Source organism: Pelodiscus sinensis, chromosome 2 (assembly GCF_052426305.1).
Source record: "Pelodiscus sinensis isolate ZL-2025 chromosome 2, ASM5242630v1, whole genome shotgun sequence".
Taxonomy (NCBI): domain Eukaryota; kingdom Metazoa; phylum Chordata; order Testudines; family Trionychidae; genus Pelodiscus; species Pelodiscus sinensis.
In genome coordinates, this window is record NC_143053.1 from 184,015,503 (window position 1) to 184,039,181 (window position 23,679).

The 23,679-nt window shown below is 47.3% G+C and overlaps 1 pseudogene; it reads left to right on the plus strand.

Moving 5' to 3' along the window:
• The first annotated feature begins 20,177 nt into the window (after window positions 1-20,177).
• LOC149525407 (uncharacterized) lies at window positions 20,178-22,753 on the plus strand (annotated as a pseudogene).
• The last annotated feature ends 926 nt before the right edge of the window (window positions 22,754-23,679 follow it).

Genomic DNA, 23,679 nt, shown 5'->3' on the forward strand with positions numbered 1-23,679 from the left:
CTCAGCACTAAGGTTCCAGTTTTCTGTGGAATGCTGCTGATTAGTTTACAGAAAAAGTCCTAGGAAACATCAGACCCAAATTGAAATATGCATTTCACCCTCACAGAGTATTTTCTAGGTTTCACAAATCACTTCAGAAGTTTGATAACATATTGCAAATGTAATAACCTAAAAATGTAAAAGCCTAAAAAAATCAAATTCTCCTACAGTAAGAATAGGAACAGGAAATAAGCTTGGTTTCTCATATGTTTTTAAATAAAAATCCACTTTTCATTTTTCTTGTCATCTGTAGTATTTTAGCATTCTCTTTTTCCCTTCTAGTGCTTTGTTTCACTAGGGCAAATTTGGATTTGGACCACAGTCACAGTATTAACAGCACGTGCAAATACTTCCCCGTTGGGCTCAGAAGAAGAGAAAATCTTTAGGAAACAAAGCAAGTCATAGAAGTTCTCTTCAATCTTATTATTTGTTAATGGTTTTTTTTTAATTTCAGAATGGCTTTAACAGAACTATAGTCTGTTTTCCTCAATCGACTGCTAAGCCTGGTGCTTGCTTCACAGCTTATTTTGTTTTAGAAATCATTAAGTAATAGCTGGATCATACTCAGGCCCATTTTTGTATGTTATAAACACATCTATAACATCTCAATTTCTTATATAGCTGGTCTTAATTTCAGATGACATTGTTATATAATTAGTACAACAGTGACAGATGGAGAGGATTATTGAATTCAACAACTAAAGCTAGTTTCCAGAAAACAAATGTTGAGTCGTTTTTTAACGTGCCCCTCCCAAAATCTAAGAGCCATGTGGTCTGTTCCTGTAAATGCACAATATACAACTATATAGCCTCTCATGCTGCCAATAATTTAACAAGGCTGAAGCTTCTCCACCAAGTCTGAAATATGAGCTTTTGCAGATTGTCTATGTCAACAGAGCTGTCCATGAAACATATTTACTGCTCCAGTGTAGAAGATATTTAATTCCTTGAATCCCAACTATGGTTCCTGCCATTTCTCATTTCTTTTAAATTAAGAACAGGTGGACAGGATAGTCTGTCCCTTCAGAGGAGTAACTGATTTACAACAATAACTTTATAAACCGATCACCAAACTCTTCTCATTGGGGCAAATCCTCTCCACAGCATAACTCAGTTTGGTGAGAGGGAGTCCACAGTAAATGGTGGTATGAAATTAAATCTACAAGCAACATCAAAACTTTCTGACTTTGCTACAAGAATAGTACTTTGCTTGCACAATTTCCAAATACCCACATTCAGAAGTTTAAGCTGTATGCTTCCCCCAGAATACCCCTGCAACAGGACAGTCCATTACATACAGCATGGAGTCAAAGAGGCATGACTTCTGAGAAAAATAAATGGGTAGCTAGTTATTTGTTTACTTATTTTCTGATGAATACAAAGAAGTGACAAAGTAGAATCCAAAAGCAGGGTGTTTTCTACTTCCAAGAAAATATTTCTCCTTTCCACTTCCAAACTGTCTTTCTTTTGATATCATGAATATTTAAGTATTTTTTCCTTGGGGGAAATATGTATATATCCCGGGTTAATTTAAAACCCTGTAGCTTCTACAAAGATTCAGCAGGAATCCACAAGTCTCTATAGGGAGCAAGCCTCACTTAACAGAAGAATGTTGCACCTTGGTACAGTTGGCCTTCAAGCAGAAGTTCATTACACAAGTGACTCGTTGTGCTGTGCTTTTGGTAAGCCTGTACATTCATACATGTCTGCCCAATATCCCCCAGTGCTAGTCAGACTGGAGAATTAGTCGATACACAGACCAATTCCCTGACTGATTGGGATGAGACTATAAAAATGGAAAAGCCAGTTCATTTTTCTCCAGTGGTGGATAAAGTACCCCAAAAAGTTACTTGAGTAAAAGTACTGCTATTTTGAAAAAAATGTAACTAAGTAAAAGTCAAAGTATCCTTCTGGAAAACTACTTGAGTAAAAGTACAAAAGTATCGCATCTTAATTGTACTCAAGTATCCAGAAGTAAAAAGTAGCTGTCCTATGGAAATCTATAGTTAATCACCCGAGTTATCATAAGGCACTATTATTTTTCATACACACAATGTGCATTTATATATACGTGTGTGTGTGTATGAGAGAGAGAGAGAGAGAGAGAGAGAGAGAGAGGGTATGTCTACACTACCCCGCTAGTTCGAACTAGCGGGGTAATGTATGCATACCGAACTTGCTAATGAAGCCCGGGATTTGAATTTCCCGGGCTTCATTAGCATAAAGCCGGCGCCGCCATTTTTAAAAGCCGGCTAGTGTGAACCCCGTACCGCGCGGCTACACGCGGCACGGGCTAGATAGTTCGAACTACGTAGCCATTCCGAACTATCTGTACAGAACGAGGCGTACAGATAGTTCGGAATGGCTATGTAGTTCGAACTATCTAGCCCGTGCCGCGTGTAGCCGCGCGGCACGGGGTTCGCACTAGCCGGCTTTTAAAAATGGCGGCGCGGCTTTATGCTAATGAAGCCCAGGAAATTCAAATCCCGGGCTTCATTAGCAAGTTCGGTATGCATACATTACCCCGCTAGTTCGAACTAGCGGGGTAGTGTAGACATACCCAGAGAGAGAGAGAGAGAAACAACAATAGCCGTTGATGAAGAAGATGATCCTTCTGGAAAACTGTAGATCATGGGTGGGGAAACCTTTTCGGGTCAGGAGCCACTGACCTACAGAAAGATCAGGTGGGGTCACACAAGTGAGAGGCAATGCCCCCCAAAAACAAACAAAATCCCCTCACTCATGTAGCCCCGAAATCTGGCCAATAGGAACAGTGGGGAAACTCTCTCACGAGCAGTTTCCAGCACCACATTCCCCCAGCTGGAGGAAGCATGAGCAGCAGCATGTGGCATTGTGCTTCTTCTCCCACACACACTGGATCCAGCCCATGAGGCTCATTCAAAGACTGAAATAGTAGATAGTAGGCCTTGTATTGGTCCCCAGGCAGAAAATAAAGAATCCTATTTTAAATCAATGCAAATTAAATAGGAAGAATTTACTCCGTGGTCTAGGATGTTCCTTCTGGTCCTTCAAATTTTGGATTGTAATTTTTAAACTAATTTTGACTATCTCTGTTTCTAGCAAGCTGATACACAAACAAGGCAAAATATTAGGAAAAAAGGTTCTGAAGGGAGAGGGCTCTTTGCACTTAAGTTATAAAAACAAAACCCAAAGTAAAAAGCATCTTACCCCAAGAGAATAGAATCTCTTGCAAACCACAAATCAAGATACTCCCCTCCCCCATACAGGCTTATCCCTACCGACCCACTTAAATAGATATATCTGGCTTGGCAGGGTTATTTGAAGCCAACTTCAGAGCAGACGGCTCCACAGGGAGCTTGCTCTATCAACAACACCCTCTTTAAAGTGCTTGGGAAATGGATTCAGCTCAACTTGGGGGGTCAGTGAAATTTCCCTGAGGGAAGTTCTCCTTGTCCTGCCTCATCTGCCCACAGCCCTGTCCTTAATCCACCTGTGCTGTGATCCAGGCCCAACCCCTCCTGACTCACCACTCATCTCTTCACCCCCCAACTCATGAGGTTCTCCCCTTTCACCTGTGTCTCACCCACCTGCTGTTCACTTTCTCATGCTGATGCTACCCTTATGCTTATAAGAAGCATGTGGGATCTTTTCAAGGGAAAAGGCAATTTGCCATGTTTATTGAGAATACAGAGTAAAAAGCATATGCACTCATTCACACACACATACCAGTCTATTACTGTTATAGGCACCACTCTATTGCTCACCTCAACCTAGTGGCCAGTTAGGCTGTGTGTGAGGGAGGAGCCAGGCTCTGATGGTCCAGACCAATACTTGAGATCTTGGCAGGATGGAACCCAAAGAAACAAGCAAGATATCCCATCTTGTGTAGGAATTCCTTCTCATGCAAGCCTATGGATTTTGCTGCAACATGTCGTAATCAGTCACTCAAGGGCGGAATTTCAGGCTGGTAATGGGGGCAGCAGCCATGTGCTCTGGGACACAGCTTCCTTTTCATCCTGTTCCCCAGATGCTAAGGGAGTGAGGGGAAAGTACTTGCATTCTGTGCATGTCTCTCACACCTGGCTGGTGAAGAGAGCTCACCAGCCAGGTGTGAGAGACATGCACAGAATGCAAGTACTTTCCCCTCGCTCCCTGATAGGCCAGGGAACGGGATGAAAAGAAAGCCGCATCCCAGAGCACCCAGCGGCTGTCCCCACACCAGCCCAAACTTCCGCCCTGGCATCACTCTGCAATATATGTTTATCTGGAGATTATTTTCATTGTTGTTTAATAGCAGTCTGCTGTCACCTTTTCTGGGTGTTGCCCATCCTGGTTTCGATGGGATTTGTTAGTTTCACACATTGGGAGTTGTTGCTTCTAACTTCAGGGTTGCCAGTTTGCCTCTTATTCATCACTGAATACCATGGGAACATTTAATAGTTCTTTGTGCCCCCAAGTCTCCGGTCTCTCCTCTGACCATCTCAATGCTGTGCGGGCCTTGAGACTAGTCTCTTTTCACATGCTCACATTTTTCACTGACACAAACAAAAATTATGTAGTTACTATCATGAAAACAGATCTGGTATAAAACATTCTAAGATTAAAGTTACTATTACAAATTCTTCCATAATACAAAAACATTCTTACACTCTTAAATTAAATTAAAGAAGAAAACAATCCTAAGGGTAAAGGGTAACCATAATGAGTCACCAGGACCCTTCTGGTCTGTTCCTACCTTAATATTAATAACAAACACAAACAACCTGCTTGATGCAACTTTACCTACAGTGCTAGGCCCTTTCTTTCTGCTAGAGTTATGGTTAGGCCACCTGAGCCAAATGGAAGCCTAACCTCTCATTTTGCAAAAATTTGCCACTGACAACCTGCATTAAGTAGTACTTTAATAACCTTTCTTACACAGAATGTAAGTAAACTGGGTATGAATAAAATGACTAGCTCAAGAAATACACTCTCTGGCTATGTCAGCTCCTCCTTGAGTAAGGTTAGTCAAATATTTCTGCTGCCTACAGAGAAAAACTGCTCCATTGTTTGAAAATCGTTTTTAATGCAATAACCCATTTTCCTACTGTACAAAACCCAACTAAATGTAGCCAAAGGCTTCATGGGTGTTGTTAAAGCCCCGTTAAGTGGGTTTGTTGTCACTTCAATGGCTCTTTAACAGTTTCAGTGATTTGCTGTTAGGTCTTTTCACTTGTATGAAGTTACCCTTTTGCTCACTCCTTTGCGTGCTATTCCCTTGCTGTCCTCTCTCTCTCACACACAGGGGCGGCCCTAGACTAGCTGCCAGAAACTGGCACCCTAGGCAGTGCCGGGGAAGACAGCCGGTGTTTGGCTTCTACAGAGCCAGCGGATCCCCCTCCCCTCTTTCCGCAGCAAGGGAAGCCGGCCAGCGTTTGGCTTCTCCGGGTCCGACCCCCACCATTGCTGCCAGCCCCACCCCCTGCCCTACTCCACCCCCCACTGGGCTTCCCAGCTTTCCCCGTGCAGCACAGCTGAGCTGCACCCCCATAGTTCAGCTCAGCTCCACGCAGGGTTTCCTGGCTCCCATACCTCCCCACAGCCCAGATGAGCCATGCACTGGGTCCCAACCACACCCTCAGCCCAGCTGGGCTCTGTGCCACCCCTACCCACTTGCCTCACACCAGGCTCCTGGGGCCCTGCATCCCTCCGCAGCGCACCAGGACTCTCTGATCCTGGAACATCCATGGTCCTTCTGGACCACAGATGTTGCCAGATCAGAGAGTTCAGGTGTATAGAGGTGCAACCTGTACAGCCTATTGGATGAAGTGTCCATTTTAAAGAGAAGCAGATGTCATTAAGTACATATAAATTTCTATTGCTCTGTCTTTCAGTGTGTAATATCAGTGATGGAAATCGCATCCTATACTGAATTCCCAGTTGAACTGTGTTATTTCATAACTTTTAAAGGTTAATTTTGCACTCCTACAAGGCAACAACAAAACAAACTTGAAATCCTCTAATCCCAAAACAGCTACAGAATGTTAATACAATTTCCCCTCTCATACTGCCTCTTTCCAATATGCCTGACCTGGAGGGACCACATCTTGGAGAGGAGATTATTTTTTTAGCCTCCCTCCCATTTTGTTCTTGGACTGAGCTGAGACTACAAACCAGATGATCAGTTGTCATAATTTACCTTTGCAATGCAGACATCTGACCACCAACTACTGAATTGACATGCAAACACATTCTATACACCCCTCTGAAGTTTTTATATAGGTTCAAACAGTCATCAGGTGGGAACAATTTCCAATCAGCAATTATTAACCGGAGCTTGCATGGAACTCATGATTAAAAGCCAAAGAAGTTCCATAAACGCACCATCCCCTGGACCTACACACTATGCACAGATGTAGTTGTCTACATTGTAGACTTGAACTTCCTAGAGTAGAACTTTAACTCCCCACAAACTGCCGATTAATGAATAGTTGAATATAAAGAAGTTGAGGAGAAAAATTCTCTAAAATGTATGGATGAACGGCAATATGAGGGTATGTCTACACTGTGGCAGTATTTCAGGATACTTCTGGAATCCCGAAATAGCATATTCTGCATCTTGATAGTGCGCCCATTATTTCAAAATATCTTTCCCCAAGGATTAAGGGATGTTTCGAAATAGTCCTCTATTTCTTAATGGGGTGCTGTATAGACAGCGCCAAATTTCAAAATAAGCTATTTCAAAATACACTAGAAATAAGCTACACAATTTGAGCTACAGCTGCAGTGTGGACACACCTAGGAGAACTAAATTCTATCATTATTCTTTTTGAAGCCAAGTCGCTAGCAAGTGCCCTTCTCCAGCCTACACCACTATGCTCATGTCTAGTCTGGTCACTTTGCTCCTTCTCTAGCTCAACACATTGGATCTTTCAGCAGTTCAGCAAGTAAATCCTCCTCCAACCTACCTCACTCTATCTTTTGTTCAATCAAGACACCATTTTTTGTTCCTATGCAGTCAAATTCCTCCTCCAAACCACCACACAGTTTCCCTTCCTATCACAGATCTTCCCCATCACAGCAGCAAGTATTCCCCCCCAAACTGTCTAAGTGACTCCTGTTTTCAGCTCTCTTGCTACACCCTTCCTCCATTTTAGCAGCTGTGCATCACTTTTACTCTGCCTTTAAATTTTCCCTGTGACTCTCAGGTGATGTGTTCTTCCACTAACCTGATCAAGATATCTTTCTTTCAGCCCATCTGCTGTGCCCTTTCTTTGCAGGTTATTTTTGAGAAAAGGTACACAAATTGCGAACCCCAATTTGAGTACCTTTTTCTGATTCTTTTTTCATAAGAGGGTTTTCCAATATGTGGCCCATCTACATAGAGCCAAATGTGCGGAAAACATCCTCTTTCGGAAGAGCCGTTATTCCTCATAAAATGAGGAATACAGGGCTTCCGAAAGAGTACACCCGCATTTTCAGAAACTGATTAGAAAAAGCGGATGCATTCCTTGGACACAGCAGAGTTTTTCCAGGATACCAGGTATCCAGGAATAATTCTGTAGTGTGGATATAGCCCCTGTTAATACTCTCCCCTAAAGCACCTCGCCAAGTTACTCCTTCAGTTAACTCAATGAATTCCTCATCAGTCTGCTTTACTAGACTCTTCCTAAACCTGGGCACCATGTTATTCCTCCAGTCCAGTCATTATCCACTTCAAGGGCAGCAAAGTCTCTTTTAAGTTTTATTTTGACTTCTGAAGAAAGTAGCAGAAAACACATTAGTTTCTGAGATCATACATTGGTGTGAAAGAGCTTCTGCAAATCCCTTTCATGAGTTATGTTTCTTTAGTTTACTTGCCCCAACACAAAAGTTTAGTCTCATAATAATATTTGCCCTTATACAACTCCTTCCATCCCAGCATTTCAGAGTGGTGAACATTCATTCCTAAATGTAGCCTCACAATGCATCTTTATGATAGGGAAAAATCTGCCAGATTCACAGAGAAGCTGAAGCAAAGAGAAAATAAATGATTTACCCAAAAGCTGCACACAAAGCCTGTGGCAGACTACAAGATTATTTTTCACTTTGCCCCAGATTATCCAGACACTTCTCATCTCAAGTCACAGTGATTTACTATTTTTGGATGAAAATCCTATCACGGTGGTACTGTCGATACCATAGCTTATTTCAATTTGAATTTCTGCTAGCTAACCACTAGAACCTGACCTGCCAAACTGAATTGCTGCTAGCAGAATAATCTAAAAAGTTTTCTCAGAAAGTTCAAACTCACTTATTAAAATAGAAACTGTTTCAGATTTTGGTTATTACACTTTATTTCTCACTAATTTTTATTTAATCAGCTGGCTCTCTAGAGAAAGCTCGATCTCCCCCCCTCCCCCGGAAAAGCCGGCCAGCTTTCCCAGCCGCGGAGGGGAGGGGGGGATCAGCTGGCTCTCTGGAGAAGGCACACGGCTGGCTTCCCCTGTTGTGGCCGATCCCTTGGCCCCCCTCAAGGGAAGCCGGCAGGCTTTGGCTTCTCTGATGCCAATTCCCCCTCTGCGGCAGGGGAAGCTGGTGTCTGGCTTCTCCAGGACTACTCCCGCTCCCGCGGCAGGGGAAGCCGTCCCCCCAGGTGTGGAGAACCCCCCCTCCCCTGCACGCCTCTCTCCCAGGACTAACAGTGACCCCTCTGTACGCTGCAGGGAATGCGTGCTCTTGGTCACCGTGCTCCTTACAGCCAGGTAAGGCATTTCCGGAAGGCGAGGGGGAAATGAAAGTGTAGCAGGTGCAGCAGGGTCCAGAAATTTGGCACCCCATCAACCTGGCGCCCTAGGCGACTGCCTAGTTCGCCTATAGGCAAGGGCCGCCCCTGTTCACACATATACCCTGTGCCCCTTGCGGATGGAAGGTAAGGAGGAGGGATGCAGCTAGCAGCTACTGGGGTCTCCAAAAGGTGCAGGAAATGGGATCGAAGAAGACTCACCATGCAGCAGCAACTGACTGTGGGAGCCTCCAGGAAGGGCCAGAACAGGGAGAAGAAGAGGAAGAAGTGACTAAGCAGCAGGGATGTCTGTGCTAAGGCAGGCGTAGCCTCCCATTGCCTATTATACCAGCCATCCATGCAGCTCCAGTGTCTCCTCTGTGTGCAATTGCAACAGAGGCTTGTGGGCCAACATTAACATCTTTAAGTCAATCCTGAAAAGAGGGTTACTAAACTTCCAGGAATATTTCCCACCAAAACTGGCAACCCTACCTGAAAACAGGCAACCAGAGCAGGTCTTATAAACCAAAACTAGACTTTTTCTTGATAGAGGTTCTCCTCTGGTGTATTGCTTGGAGAAGTGTAACACCCTTTCAGGCTATCAAAATGGCAGCTGGAAGAGAATCCACTGGGGACAGAAGGGAGGTATGACAAGGGAAATAACCCCAAGTCATCATGTTGAAGGAAAATGTTTTCTGCATGCCATGCACAGGTACTTTGTTCATTTACCCTGTAGTTTGAAGATGACTACATTAGGGTTGGAACCTTTTAGTTCATGCCCACAATGTCCATATGGGGGAGAATCTGCACAGCACTTCGGTGTGCACTGCTATTCCTACCTCCATATTCCAAAGTGCAGGCAGTATTGACAAGCCATGTTCCCTGCTAGTCCGCTTGTTTCTGACAACAGCATCTGTTCCATCTCCAAAGTAAAATATTTAGCAATGACATTTTTTTAGCAAGACCTAACATACCCTATTAAAATGTGAACTTCCCTTGTTTATTTTTTGTCTTCAGCCAGCCTAATATATTAACAATTCATTCCACTGCAGAGGAAGAGCACAAATCTAAGCACCACTCCAAAGAGGGTTTAAATGATGGTGAAACCTTGTGTATGGGGTGAATTTCACCCTCTGTGTAATATTTTGATGAGAAGGGTTCCTGTGTTAGAAGAACTTCTCCCAAATTTGGGTTACGGTGCCCAATACTGAAACAAAGGTCAGAAAACACACAAGGATCAGTGTTCCTGACATGTTCTACCACTTTCCACATCCTAACACCTACACTTAGCAGTACTATTCCATCAAGTACATTATGGCCTGTGACAGGGCGCCGAGACCCCGCACCCAATCCCCAAGACTCTGTGCCCTGGGAGAAGGGCAGCAGAGCACCTACCGCCGCTGTGCCGGCTGCTCACGCGCAACTCAGCTGATTGGCACCGCCACCCAGCTGGAGAAGCACGGCGGCACAGCTGAGCGGGGCGTGGCCCCGCCAGGGAGGCAGGAGCGCGCGCGGCGGTGGACGTAAGAGGGGGGCGGGGCGTGTAAACCCTCCCCCCTGGGCCGGCAGGGATCTTTAAAAGCTGGCCGACCGCCGGAGAACGGGGGAGGGGAGCGCGAGGAGGCCGCGGGAACACCACCCCCCCCTTGGCGGCGGAGGAACCGCAGTGGCGCCGACGGTCTCGGCAGGAGGAACCGACGGCAGAGGAGTCGCAGAGATGCCAACGGCCTCGGCGGGAGGAATCGGCGGTGGAGGACCGACACCCTGGAGCTAGGGTAGGAGAGAGGAAGGAAGCAGCCCAGGGCAGGGCGGCGAGATAGCCCGTGGGCTGATGTGTTTAGGGGCACCCCCCCACCAGTTGGACAGAGACTTACGGATAGTCTCCGTCCTCAGGGCCCTGGGCTGAGGTCCGGGAGTGAGGGCGGGCCCGGGCCCCCCTTCCTTCTCTCCCCCCGAGAGAACCCTAACCATAACGGGCTCGTCGCCCGAGGCTAAACGAATTCCCAAAAAGACGAGTGACCGCTCTTCCCCCCCCCCTCCGAGACGGACCAAGGGTGGGGGCACGGTCACAAGGCCTCATTAAAATTAATGGGATATGTATAATTTAATAGCCCCATTAGTCAGTGACATTCCTCTTAATCCAGGCATGTGATTTGTTTAGGTTCCCACATTTCTTTTTTAATCCAGAACATTTAATTTGTTGTCTTCCAGTAAACAGAGCCTGGTTACTGGTTTGGCTCTAGTTGTCATTGTTCACTGTTCAGCATTTTAATTCCCAAGAAAGATGATTCACAAGTTCATTAGTGTTAATCATAGTTAGATGAATATCTGAATTTGGGTTCACATGACAACATTGACATAGTGCTGGTCTAGCCACTCTTGCATGGGTTAAACTAAATGTAAACTTTTGAGGATTTAAACCCAGGTGTTTACACAATTGTCTGGACTAGTTTAATGAAAGAGGCTTGAAGGCTTTTTTAAAACAGTGTAACTTCTGCATTTGGACAAGCCCATATATATTTCCCTGGACATAACTTACAAAGGTTTCAAATTTCAAATATGCTTTTTATTCCTGTGCGATTTTTAAGTTTACTTTATACATTTTCCTTAGATGAGGCTAATATGCTTTTGCCCACAATACCACTAAGGTCCTTGCAGAGGGAGCCTTGCCTCCTTTATAAACAGTTTCCCACATGCCTGGCATGACAACTAGTACAGGATTTTAACATCTTGCTCATTGAATGAAATGAACAGGGAACAACCATGTGTGCCATCTCCTCCAGGGGTTCTCAGCCTATGGTCCACAGATTATGTCTCACATTTCCAAAGGGTTCCCTGCCTCCATTTAAAATGTAAGGGTCCACAAATGAGAACATTTTGAGAAACACTGTTTTTAGAGCACTAGGAATGCCTTGTTATGCCACAGCTATCTGAAAGGGTATGTCTACACTACCCCGCTAGTTCGAACTAGCGGAGTAATGTAGGCATACCGCACTTGCAAATGAAGCCCGGGATTTGAATTTCCCGGGCTTCATTTGCATAAGCAGGGAGCCGCCATTTTTAAAACGCCGCTGGTTCGAACCCCGTGCAGCGCGGCTACACGGGGCACGAACTAGGTAGTTCGAACTAGGCTTCCTAGTTCGAACTACCGTTACTCCTCATTTCACGAGTTTCGAACCAGCGGGGTTTTAAAAATGGCGGCTCCCCGCTTATGCAAATGAAGCCCGGGAAATTCAAATCCCGGGCTTCATTTGCAAGTGCGGTATGCCTACATTACCCTCCTAGTTCGAACTAGGAGGGTAGTGTAGACATACCCAAAGAGTGCAAAGGATTCCTGGCCCTAGAAGGATAACATTTTCTTCACAAGAAGGGCAACCTGGTGCTTCCCTATACAGAGGTACTAATCACAAAACCTGTCGTTCAGCGATCATGGTGGCTGGAAAAGTCAGCCACGGGAATGGCAATTCTGATTAACTGACGTTTGATGATAATATGGTGAGACCAAGGTGTTTGCTGTAGTAAGATGAAAACCTAAAACATAAGCCCATGCATCACAGGCCTGGTCCGAGGCCTAGCTAACAACAGACAGAGCATAGCTAACATAAAGCAAAGCTAAGCTGTGAGCAAGAGGAAGACCCCTTCTCACAGAACTTGGCACAAATAGGGCTGAGTGTGCAAAATACTAATTGGTAATAGGTCCAGGTGCAGAACAGTAATTGGTACTGGTCTTAAGTTGAACTCACATGATACTACTAGCTCCTTAAAAAGATCTTGGTACCCACTCCTCACAGATACAGACCCACGTTCAGGAAAGTGTCTAAAATGACAACATGATGGATAAAGATTATTTAAATCAAACCATGAAGTGCAGGGTGATGGGTGGCATCTAAGTCAGAGGGTGGTGACCTGACAATGTCAGAGGGTGGCAACTTGATACATCAAAAGTGATGTGTAAGTTGTTTGTACCTGTCTATAAAGTGGTGTTTTGGGGGGACAGTCTTTGGATGACCTAGGGGGCAGTGGAAATGTCCCCCTCATTGAGTCAATCCAATTGTTACAGGGTACATATGCATAGTGGTACAGTAGAATCTACTGACAACTATCACTGTACTTCGCTTAATGATAAACCTGGCCTGGCACCTTTGATCCTTATCTGGTTTGTGGTCTTTTGGGGCTCTCTTGGGGTCTGTTGTGAAGGCTACGTGCACACCTTGACAGGCCACATATCATTGAACACACACACAAGCAGCCTTCTGTTTACCATCATTAACGGAGCCAGAGACATGTGAGGACACCTCGGCAGTAAATCCTTACCACCTCCTGAATAACTGCACTTGCATATAGAACAACTGTAGGGCTGATCATCTCTCCTCTGTGCTGCTCCATTAAACCCCAGCTACTATTCTGGAGACACTCTAGCAAAGCTGAGGGCACCAAAGCTCTACACTATGGTAGCATATAGAGGCCAAGGACCCATTCTGCTACGTTCTCTACAAAGGCAGGGCCTGCTCAGAAGAGTTTGCTGTTTTCCCTCATATGAGATATTCAGCTTGATGGGATCAAAGAATGAATTTTCCTAGTCAAATTCTTTGGGGTACCAAAATGCCTCTGTGAGACTAAGAGGTCTTCTGTTGACCTGCACATTTTTTTACATCCAGGTTAACTATACGAGGTTCAGAATAAATGAAAAATACGTGGTTCAGAATAAATGAAAAATGGGTATGTCTACACTGCAAGCTTCTTTTGGAATAAGCTTTTCCAGAAGATATCTGCTGGAAAAGCTTATTTTGAAATAGATTATCCACACTGCAGGGAAGGCTCAAAATTAGTCTGAGGCAGGCTCCCCTAATGTGGATGCACTAACTCAACTTAGAGCCCCAGTTGGCACTGGGAAGAAATATCTTTAGAATGGCCCTGGTGAGGAACTATTTTGACATAGCAGCAGTGGAGCAGCCACACACATCCTCCTCTGAAAAAGATTTTTCAGAAAAGGGCTTATTTCTCATGGAATGAGGTTTACTGCCGTTGGAAAAAGCCATCCGTTATTTTGAGTTTCTGTTGCAATTGCAGTGTGGACGCTAGCATTGTTTTTCTGGAATAAAGGCTGTTATTCCAAAAACAGTGCAGTATAGATATACCCTGGCTGTGTCTAGACTGGCAAGTTTTTCCACAAAAGCAGTCGCTTTTGCAGAAAAACTCGACAGCTGTCTACACTGGCCACTTGAATTTGTGCAAAAACACTGACGATCTAATGTAAGATTGTCAGTGTTCTTGCGCAAATACTATGCTACTCCCGTTCAAGAAAAAGCTCTCTTGCGCAAATGTACTTGCACAAGAGAGCCAGTGTAGACATCTAAAAACTGTTTTGCACAAAAAAGCCCCGTTGGCGAAAATGGCGATCGGGGCTTTCTTGCGCAAAACCGCATCTAGATTGGCACGGACACTTTTCCGCAAAAAGTGCTTTTGTGCAAAAGCATCCGTGCCAATCTAGACACTCTTTTCCGCAAATGCTTTTAACGGAAAAACTTTTCCGTTAAAAGCATTTGCAGAAAATCTTGCCAGTCTAGACGTAGCCCCTTAGTTCATGCATTTGCTGTCTGGGCTAGTGCAGGAGTTTAGCTTTCTCTGCCTCTTTATAAGATGTTTCAAGTAAAGGATAAGGAAAAGCGTAGTAGTGAGAGTTGAAGCATCTCTGCATTCTCAGCTCCTCACTTCTCTGCTGCATGCCCAGATTAATTTACATTTCTGTATGTTTTGGAGGTACAGGGTATCTGGGATGACAAACTATTTACAGATATAAATAGTTTCTTTATAGCCACAGAGTTAAGAGTCATTGCTCTTGCCACTGATCACAGCAAGGCTCAGGAAAAGAAAATGGCAGAGAATGAATATTTTATACACCACTGCAGACATTCAGCTAGAATGTGAAGAACCAGAGCCCTTCACACTCAAAGCAACATGACAAACTACTGGCTTACCACCACGTAGATTTTCCTTCCAAATGATAGTTGCAGTTCCAATGCCAGAAGGAGCCATTTTGATAATCTATACTGGGGTGGCCAAATGGCAGCTCAAGAGTCAAAAAGGCAGCTTACAGTCAAAATGTGGTTGGCAGACTCCCTCAGCATCATCCCCATTCTCTGCCTACCAGATTGGGGAACAGGAAGAAGAGGCGCTCAGGGCTTCTGCTCTGCAGCAGGATAGTGAGGTGAGGGGTTTCTGCCAGAGATGACTGGTATTTCTGAAAGGTGGCACAGTTTAAAGGTTCAGCCCCCTTACCTGCAGTGGTTCCCCCCTGCATCTCCCAGGTCTTTGCCTCTTTACATGGGGCCAGGACGAAAAGCAGAGAGAGGGGGCTACTCAGCTCTGTGAAGAAAGGTAGCAATAAAAGCAACAGCTCTCCAGCTCTCTCTTCTCATGGCTTCAGCTCTCAGCTTGCCAGCTCTACCAGCTATCATGGAGGGACACAGCCTGTCAGCACCATGTGACCAAGCAGTGCTCTTGATTGTGTTTTCCATGGTGGAATCACAGCTTCATGGAGGCAGGGTGTAGCTCTAGATGCCTGTCCAACCTAAAGCCCAAGGTCTATCTCACCAAAATACTAAGGGTCACATTAAAAAACAGTTTAAGACAGATACTTGTGTCTCACTTTATTAAAGGTGTGCAAATTCAATCCTGGCACAAAACTACTCATTAAAACATTTTATTTTTTAAATGGAGTAAATGGAATGACCTAAATCGTGAAAAAAGTTCCACATGATGATCTTCACCCAGGGTTTCTTGAGCAGTGTTCTCATTTTAGATGCTTTACTGAACTTGGGTCTGTATCTGTGAGGAATGGGTACTAAGGTCTTTTTTAATGAGCTGGTAGTATCATGTGATTTCAACTTATGACTAGTACCAATTACTGTTCTACACCTGGACCTATTACCAATTAGTATTTTGCACACTCAGCCCTATTTGTGCCAAGTTCTGTGAGAAGAGGTCTGCCTCTTGCACACAGCTTAGCTTTGCTTTATGTTAGCTATGTTTTATCTGTTGTTAGCTAGGCCTCAGACCAGGCCTGTGATGCATGGGCTTATGTTTTAGGTTTTCATCTTACTACTGCAAGCAACTTGGTCTCACCATATTATCATCAGATGTCAGTTCATCAGAATTGCCATTCCCGTGGCTGACTTTTCCAGCCACCATGATCGCTGAATGACAGGTTTTGAGATTAGTACCTCTGTATAGGGAAGCACCAGGTTGCCCTTCTTGTGAAGAAAATGTTATCCTTCTAGGGCCAGGAATCCTTTGTACTCTTTCAGATAGCTGTGGCATAACAAGGCATTCCTAGTGCTCTAAAACAGTGTTTCTCAAAGTGTTCTCATTTGTGGATCCTTACATTTTAAATGGAGGCAGGGAACCCTTTGGAAATGTGAGACAATCTGTGGACCATAGGCTGAGAACCCCTGGAGGAGATGACACACATGGTTGTTCCCTGTTCATTTCATTCCATGAGCAAGATGTTAAAATCCTGTACCAGTTGTCATGCCAGGCATCTGTGAAACTGTTTATAAAGGAGGCAAGGCTCCCTCTGCAAGGACCTTAGTGGTATTGTGGGCAAAAGCATATTAGCCTCATCTAAGGAAAATGTATAAAGTAAACTTAAAAATCGCACAAGAATAAAAAGCATATTTGAAATTTGAAACCTTTGTAAGTTATGTCCAGGGAAATATATATGGGCTTGTCCAAGTGGAGAAGTTACACTGTTTTAAAAAGCCTTCAAGCCTCTTTCGTTAAACCAGTCCAAACAATTGTGTAAACACCTGGGTTTAAATCCTCAAAAGTTTACCTTTAGTAAATGGACATAAGGAAGCACCAAAAGAGGAATCTAAACAGTTATAAACAGGCAACAGTGGGTGATTTTATCTCATTCTTGTGAAGTGTAGAGCTTGCATGATTGAAAGGGGCCAGAACTGGGATGCACTGCAGTGCAGGGTGAAGCGAAGGGGCTGCAAACTGCGTACTACGAGGCATGGGAGACAAACCGCCTCTTTGGTGATGTGCCTATGTCCTGCCAGTTCTACAAAGAGCTGCCCATAACCTGCCGGTTCTACCAAGAGCTGGATAACGTACTTGGGTGCTATCTCACTTCCGCTTCAAAGATCCCTGTGAGTATTTTGGGGCACCATAGATCATCCCAGAGGGGACTAAGCCAGGGGGAGGAAATCCTAGATGAGGGTGCTGAGGTGGAAGAAGGACCTAGAGCTAGAGGATGTCTCCACAGATGCATGCATTTGGAGCTATTTTCTACCTTGGAAGAGCTAGCCAGTCACAGCTGTCAGAGGCTGGGAAAGCACAAAACAGCTGAAGATATGCCTGATAAGTGGCTTTGGTTCCTGAAAGTGCTGAAGCAACTTGTTGATGGCAGGAGACTTGCAGAAAGCAGGTTTGGGCCTGGGTGGTCCTACTTCCAACACAGGACTAGTCAGATGCACAAGTAGGTGCTCATAGACTCTCACTTCATGGTAATTGGCCTCATAGTTCCCATCGAAAGTGTAATGCCGATGCTGGGCAATCTGCCTCTGCAGGCTCCTTAGCAAAGCTTCTGTGTTCATTGTCTCATTAGGGGTAGCATTCTCATGCCACTGTGCTGTAATGGATATGTTGGGGAATCAAGCCACATAAAGGCCAAGACAGAAGCAACAATCTCACAGATTTGTTTCCCCTCTTACTCTGGCAGGGAAATATTTTCCAGGAAGAATGCAGGCTGTGGCAAATGTGTGGGCATTACTAATTATAGGGCCCCCTGCAGTATTGGGTCTCGCAAGACACACATGAAAGAGAAGGACTACAAGTAAGGCCCTGCACCAATGAAGTCCCCTACCCCAGTAGTTAACTCACCATTTTGTGGGACTTATGACTTATATGTGCATTCCTTGGGACAGCTGGTCAGTGATAGAGGAGGCTCTGACCTTGCTTTGGAGGCTCCTGAACTTCCAGGTGGATTACGTTTGCCTCAAAGTCTCACTGTGACCCTCAATGTAGTTTTTCTCTCTAGTGGCAAAGCTCATCACATACTGAGCCACTACCAGCATAGGCTAGCAAAGGGGCTGGTGGGAGAACTAGGGTTGCCAGGTGTGCGGTATTGACCCAGACAGTCTGGTATTTTGGCCTCCTGTCAGGTACAAAAATTCTTAAAATACCGGACACCTAAAATGTCTGGTATTTTCTGATTATTCTTCCTGGCCAGAAGGCAAAAATACCGGATACCTGGAAACCTTAGGACACACTCAGCAATTGGGCCCGGCCTTCCCGGGCCCACCGACACCCCCAGGTCCCTTGTTTACCTGGTTCTGCAGAGAAACTGCATTTTGGCTTGAACAAAATGGCTGCCAGCAAAAAGCCTTAAAGACCAAGTAGAAGCAATGCCTTCCCTGGGTCTTAGTGCTCAACGTCCCCCCTGTCCTATCCCTGTTCTGACTCTGCAGACACTCTGAAAGGGGCCATGCTGTTTTATCATTTATTTATTTTTGCTCAGCAACTTTGGTCTCCTCCTTTTTTCTTTCCCTCTCAACAGAATTTTTCCCAGGTGATTTTTTTTGGGAAGGGCGGGGGGAGGTGGGGTGGTGTTCGGTATTTTTGGTTAAACTATCTGCCAACCCTAGGGAGAACTCCTGCAGTCTCTGTTGCCCTCTCAAGTTTAATAAGAACAACTTGGCTTCCTGTCCTAACAGGGGTTTGTCACCCTCTTTGTGATGTCACTGTAGTGCAGGGGTGGGGAACCTAAGGCCTGAGGGCCAGATACAACCCCCAGCTTGCCTGGATCCAGCCTCTGAGGCTCAGGGCCCTCCACCCCAGCATTGGGGAGCCTATGCTGACACTCCTGCCTCCCCTGCTTCCCCCACAGGGCCAGAGCACACAGTCCACTAGCCTGGGGAGTGTCTTTCTCCTTCTCAGTCAGGAGCCATGTCAATGAGGATTTGTTTGTTTTTGCATCTCACTTGTGTGTGGCCCCTGACTGATTTTTCTGTGGGTCAGCGGCCTCTGACCCAAAAAAGGTTCCCCTCCCCTGCTGTAGCAAATCAGGGAAGGTTGGAGGGAACTCAGGCCTGCCCTCTACTCTGGGTTCCAGCCCATGGAGCTTGGTGGCAACAGCTGTTAGCAGCTTTCCCTTTACTACTAGAGCTGCTACACTTCCCTAGGCCACTTCCCATTGGTCCTCCTCTCTCGCTTTCAATGCCTCATTCACCCTTACCTCAGGGCTCACTTTCCTGTGGCTGATTGGTGCTTTATTACCCAGACTTTCAGCAGCACTTCTTCTCCTCTGGTTCCTCTCCCTGAGACTGACTAGAGGGAGAGCTTTTAAACAGTGTGGCTGTGTCTACATTGGCAAGATTTTGCACAAAAGTGGCAAAGTATTTGCACAAGAACACTGACTGTGTAATGTACAAAATCAGTGGTTCTTGCACAAATACTCTGATGCTCCCGCTCAGGGATAAGCCTTCTTGTGCAAGTATTCTTGCACAAGAGGGCCAGCGTAGACAGCAGCGTTAGTTTCTTGTGCAAGAAAGCCTGATGGCTAAAATGGCCATCGGAGCTTTCTTACGCAAAAGAGCGTCTACACTGGCACGGATGCTTTTGTGTAGACGCAGCCACTGGAAGAGGGGGCGTTCACATTGGCCTGGAGTAGCTTTTGTTCTGGATTATTCCAGGAAAAGAAAACTGCTTATCCAATGGCCAGCGTATCTATTTTTAATGACTGCACTGTACCCCACCGCCCTGGGTCAGTCACAGCGTGCGAACACTGCTTGTGTTTAAACTGGATCATGTCAGTGCTCTGTCTAGTGTTGCATTTTGGCTTCAGACGCAGAGATCCAAATTCCCTTGTTATCATCAGCCCAACAGCTGTGCAGGCCCAGGAAGCAGCCTCTGAAAAGTAAAGAGGACTGGCTGTGCGAGGTTGTGTTTCAGGCTGCTACTGAAAAGAGAGGTTTGAAGGAGGAGAGGGGCAGTGAGAGGAGGGGATGGAAGCAGAATGCTGAGGGCCAGAGTGAGGCCACAAAGCAGCTCTGAAACATTATGCAGCACCACACGGGCACACTCCAGGCCCTGCTAGCACTGCAGATGGAGCAGCGCTGTGACTGCCCCTCCTCCTCACAGGTGGTGTCCCAAAACTGTTTTCCATGCACTCCCCTTCTCACTACCAGCACACTTTGGCCACCCTCCTCTCTCCAGTTGGCACCTGCTGCATTACACACCCACTCTTCACATCCAGTCCTGCAGACTCCCACAGGCACCCAATGCACTCCACCCCCACCCCCATGCAGTGTAGCCCTGCTGAGCTGCAGCACCTATTGCAGGGCACATCAGACAGCAGGGCTGCATAGAATACCTGTACATACACAAATCTGTCAACATGCTGGGGTCTCACCACCTCCCTTCCCCCTCCCGCCCACAAAGAGCAGATGTGTCATGCTGTAAGTCGACTTCCCCACTCAAAGTGATTGGTGAGCAACCGGCAACTCTCTAGAGTAGCCAGTGTGCACCGTGCAATTGCCACGTGCTTCCCCACGGGCAGGGTAGCTCTCATTCTCGTGTCCTTGCGCTGCAGAGTTGGAGCAAGTTCATCACACAATTTGTTTTTAATTCAGTTCTTGGGTTTGAAAGCAATCTTTATTCCATTTCATGCAAGCAAGCCCACTCCAACAAAGCAACATGCACTTTTTGTGCTAGATGCACCACAACCCCCCACTAGCATTGTAGCCTCTGCACTCCTGTGCATGGCCCCAACTATTACTGACTTACGGCATCAAATTGCTGCCTCGGGGCATCCCTGACCCTGATGACTTTGTGCGATGCTCCTCTAATAGCTTAGTTCTCAGATAGTTTAAACTTGGCCTCCAGGTGCTGTGCCTCAGCAGGCCAGCCCTGAGTGAAGCTTTCATCCTTCCCTTTGCAAACGTTAGGGAGGATACAACACGTGGCGATAACCAGAGGGATGTGGTGATTGGCCAAGTCCAGTTTCCTGTACAAACGTCACCAGGGGGCTTTTAAAGTGGCCAAAAGCCCATTCCGCAGTCATTCTGCATCTGCTCAGCCTGTTGTTGAACCGCTCCTTGCTGCTGTCAAGGCTCCCAGGATGTGTCTAAACTCCATGGCTCCATCAATGTTGCCCAGGACAGGGAGTGACGCTCAAGGAGCCTGGCACACTGAGGGGTTCTTCCTGGGAGTCGTGAGGCACTGCAGCATGGCAGGAAGATGACCTACAACTGCTCCTCAATGCAGACATTGTAGAGCTGTGCAAGCAGAAGGGCCTGCCCATGGGGAAATTGACCAAGACCCAGCTAATGGCTTGGCTGGAAGAGAATGACTGTTCCGGGGGCCTGGATCTGTCCTAGCTGGGGGCAGCCAGACACTCCCTAGGAGTGTTTCAGACTCTTATGCAGGAGGGAGGGCTGGAGACTGCCAGACAGACACGGTGCCAGCAGCAGTTCATCCTAGGTGAGCTGTCCCCCGGCGAAGCTGTGATGGCTGGAGATTGACCTGTGGCTAAAGGAATTGGAGGACTGTAGGGAACAGCGGCAGCATGAGCGGGCCATGGCAGAGTGGAGAAGCCAAGAGGCCCTGGCTGCTGTGAGTGGGGAAGGGCCCAGGGGGTCTAGGACTGCAGGTCACTTTGAGAGGTTTGTGCTGTCCCAGTGTAAGCATGTAGGGGACTTGGACAGATTCTTTAACTCTTTTGAGCGAGCCTGCAAGCTGCACCAGATTCCCCCAGCCAACTGGCTCTCGCAGTTCACCCCCTTACTGGATCGGAAAGCCTCAGGGATGCTCAGCAAGCTGGAGGGGCTGCAGCTGGGGAACTATGAACGAGCCAAACAAGCCCTGCTGCACAAGTTCAGGCTGACTCCTGGGACATACAGGAAAAAGTTCCAGGAGGCACAGAAGGGACTGGAGGAGACGTGCGCAGACCTGGCCTCCTGCCTGATGCAGTACTTCCGCTAGTGGGTGTCCGGGGCTGGAGCCCAAACCACAGAGGACCTAGTTAAGCTAATGGTCCTGGAACAGTTCTGTACTATGTGATCGTCTGACCTGAGGCTATGGCTGAAGGGCAGGAAGCCAGATGACCCACACAGCGCGGGGAAGCTGGCTGATGAGTTCACAGACAGTCCGGATGTGAAAGGGAGTCCCAGAGAGACTGGTTCCCAGCTGTGCACCTGAGGAAAGCACCTTCAGGGCAAGCCCAGGAAGGGGGTCTCAGCAATCCTTCTCCCAGAGGGCCAGCCAATACCCGGATGGACCAGCCATCCCAAGGGGACTCACGGGATCTGACCTGCCATCACTGTGGGCAAAGAGGCTACAACGGGTTCAGTGCCCCAAATCTCCAGTCAGGCTCCACAATCCAAGACTTCCCAGGGTTAACTGGCTGGAGGAGGAGCAGGCTGCACCAGGGATAGGGGCTGGCAGGCTGACCTCAACTTGGGGGAGTGGGTGGGGAGATGCCTCTCAGGCCAGCTCCTCTGGGAGACCTGACACTCCAGAGGCAGGCTTCTCCGTGTACTGGGTAGGTGCAGGGCGGCCCCTGCAGAGTGCGTGCCTCGTACCACTGGAGGTGGATGGCAGGAATATGATTGGCTACTAGGACACAGGGGCAGAGATGGTGCTGGCCTGACCTGAGCTGGTGGCCCCAGATTGCATGGTGCCCAGCACCCAGCTGACTCTGAGAGGCACAGACGGGACCCCGTTCAAAGTACCCGTAGCCCAGATGCACCTGAAATGGGGGGATAAGGAGGGCTCCAAGGAAGTGGGGGCGCACCAGCACTTGCCCACTGGGATGCTGATGGGGGTGACCTAGAGGATTGGCTGGAAGGCTCTGGGTGCTATCCGTAGCCAGAGTCAGCCACGAGCCTGCAGCCCTGACCCAGGGGAGGGGACTCTGCATGGGGTTCAGGGCCTCATCCCAACAGACAAGAGGCCCCAGAGGGCTGGGCTCAGCAGGTCTGAGATGCCAGACCCAGGCAGTGGTGGAGAACATGTCCCTTCCCCAGCTGCTGAATTCCAGGCCAAGGTGCAGGCAGATCCCTCCTTGCAGAAGCTGAGGAACCAGGCTGGCCTCGGTGCAGCTCAGACCCTAGGGGGAGTGTGCCAGCAGAGATTCCTGTGGGAGAGTGGATTCCAGTAGCAGGAATGGCTCCCCCCAGGGTAAGTGGGGTCATGGGAGGTCCGGTGGTGGCTGGTGGTTCCCCAAAAGTATCGCCTCGGGCTGCTGTACCTGGCTCATGACATTCCATGCTCAGGGCAACCTGTGTCCTGACACACTGGGCTGAGGCTACTCCAAACCTTTTATTGGCTCGGATATTTGTGGCTGTGAAGTGGCACTGCCAGTCCTCCAACTCCTGCCAGAGTGCGCTGAAAGACCGAGACTGCGGGAAAGCTGCCTTGAGGCACCTGCCCATCGTAGAGGAGCCTTTCCTGAAGGTGGCGATGGATATAGTGAGACCCTTCAGCAGGCGACTCGGACAGGGAAGAAATATGTCCTGGTGGTGGTGGATTTCATTACTCGCCACCCCAAGGCCATGGCTCTGCCCTCTATCGAGACAAACACAGTGGCAGACCCACTGCTGGCCATTTTCAGCAGGGTGGGGTTCCCCCAGGAGATCCTCACTGACCAGGGGTTTGCCTTCATGTCAGCCCTGTTCCGGTGCTTGTGGGAGGAGCATGGGGTCCGGCTCTCCTGGGCCTCGGCATATCACTCCCGGTCCAACAGGCTGATGAGAAGGTTCCATGGGACCCTGAAGCAGATGCTGAAGGCCTTTATGCACCAGAACCCAGAGGACTGGGACCAGTACCTGCCCCACCTGCTGTCTGTGCACAGGGAGGTGCCTCAAGGGTCCACCAGGTTCCCTTCAACTGAACCATGGTGGAGAAGGGGG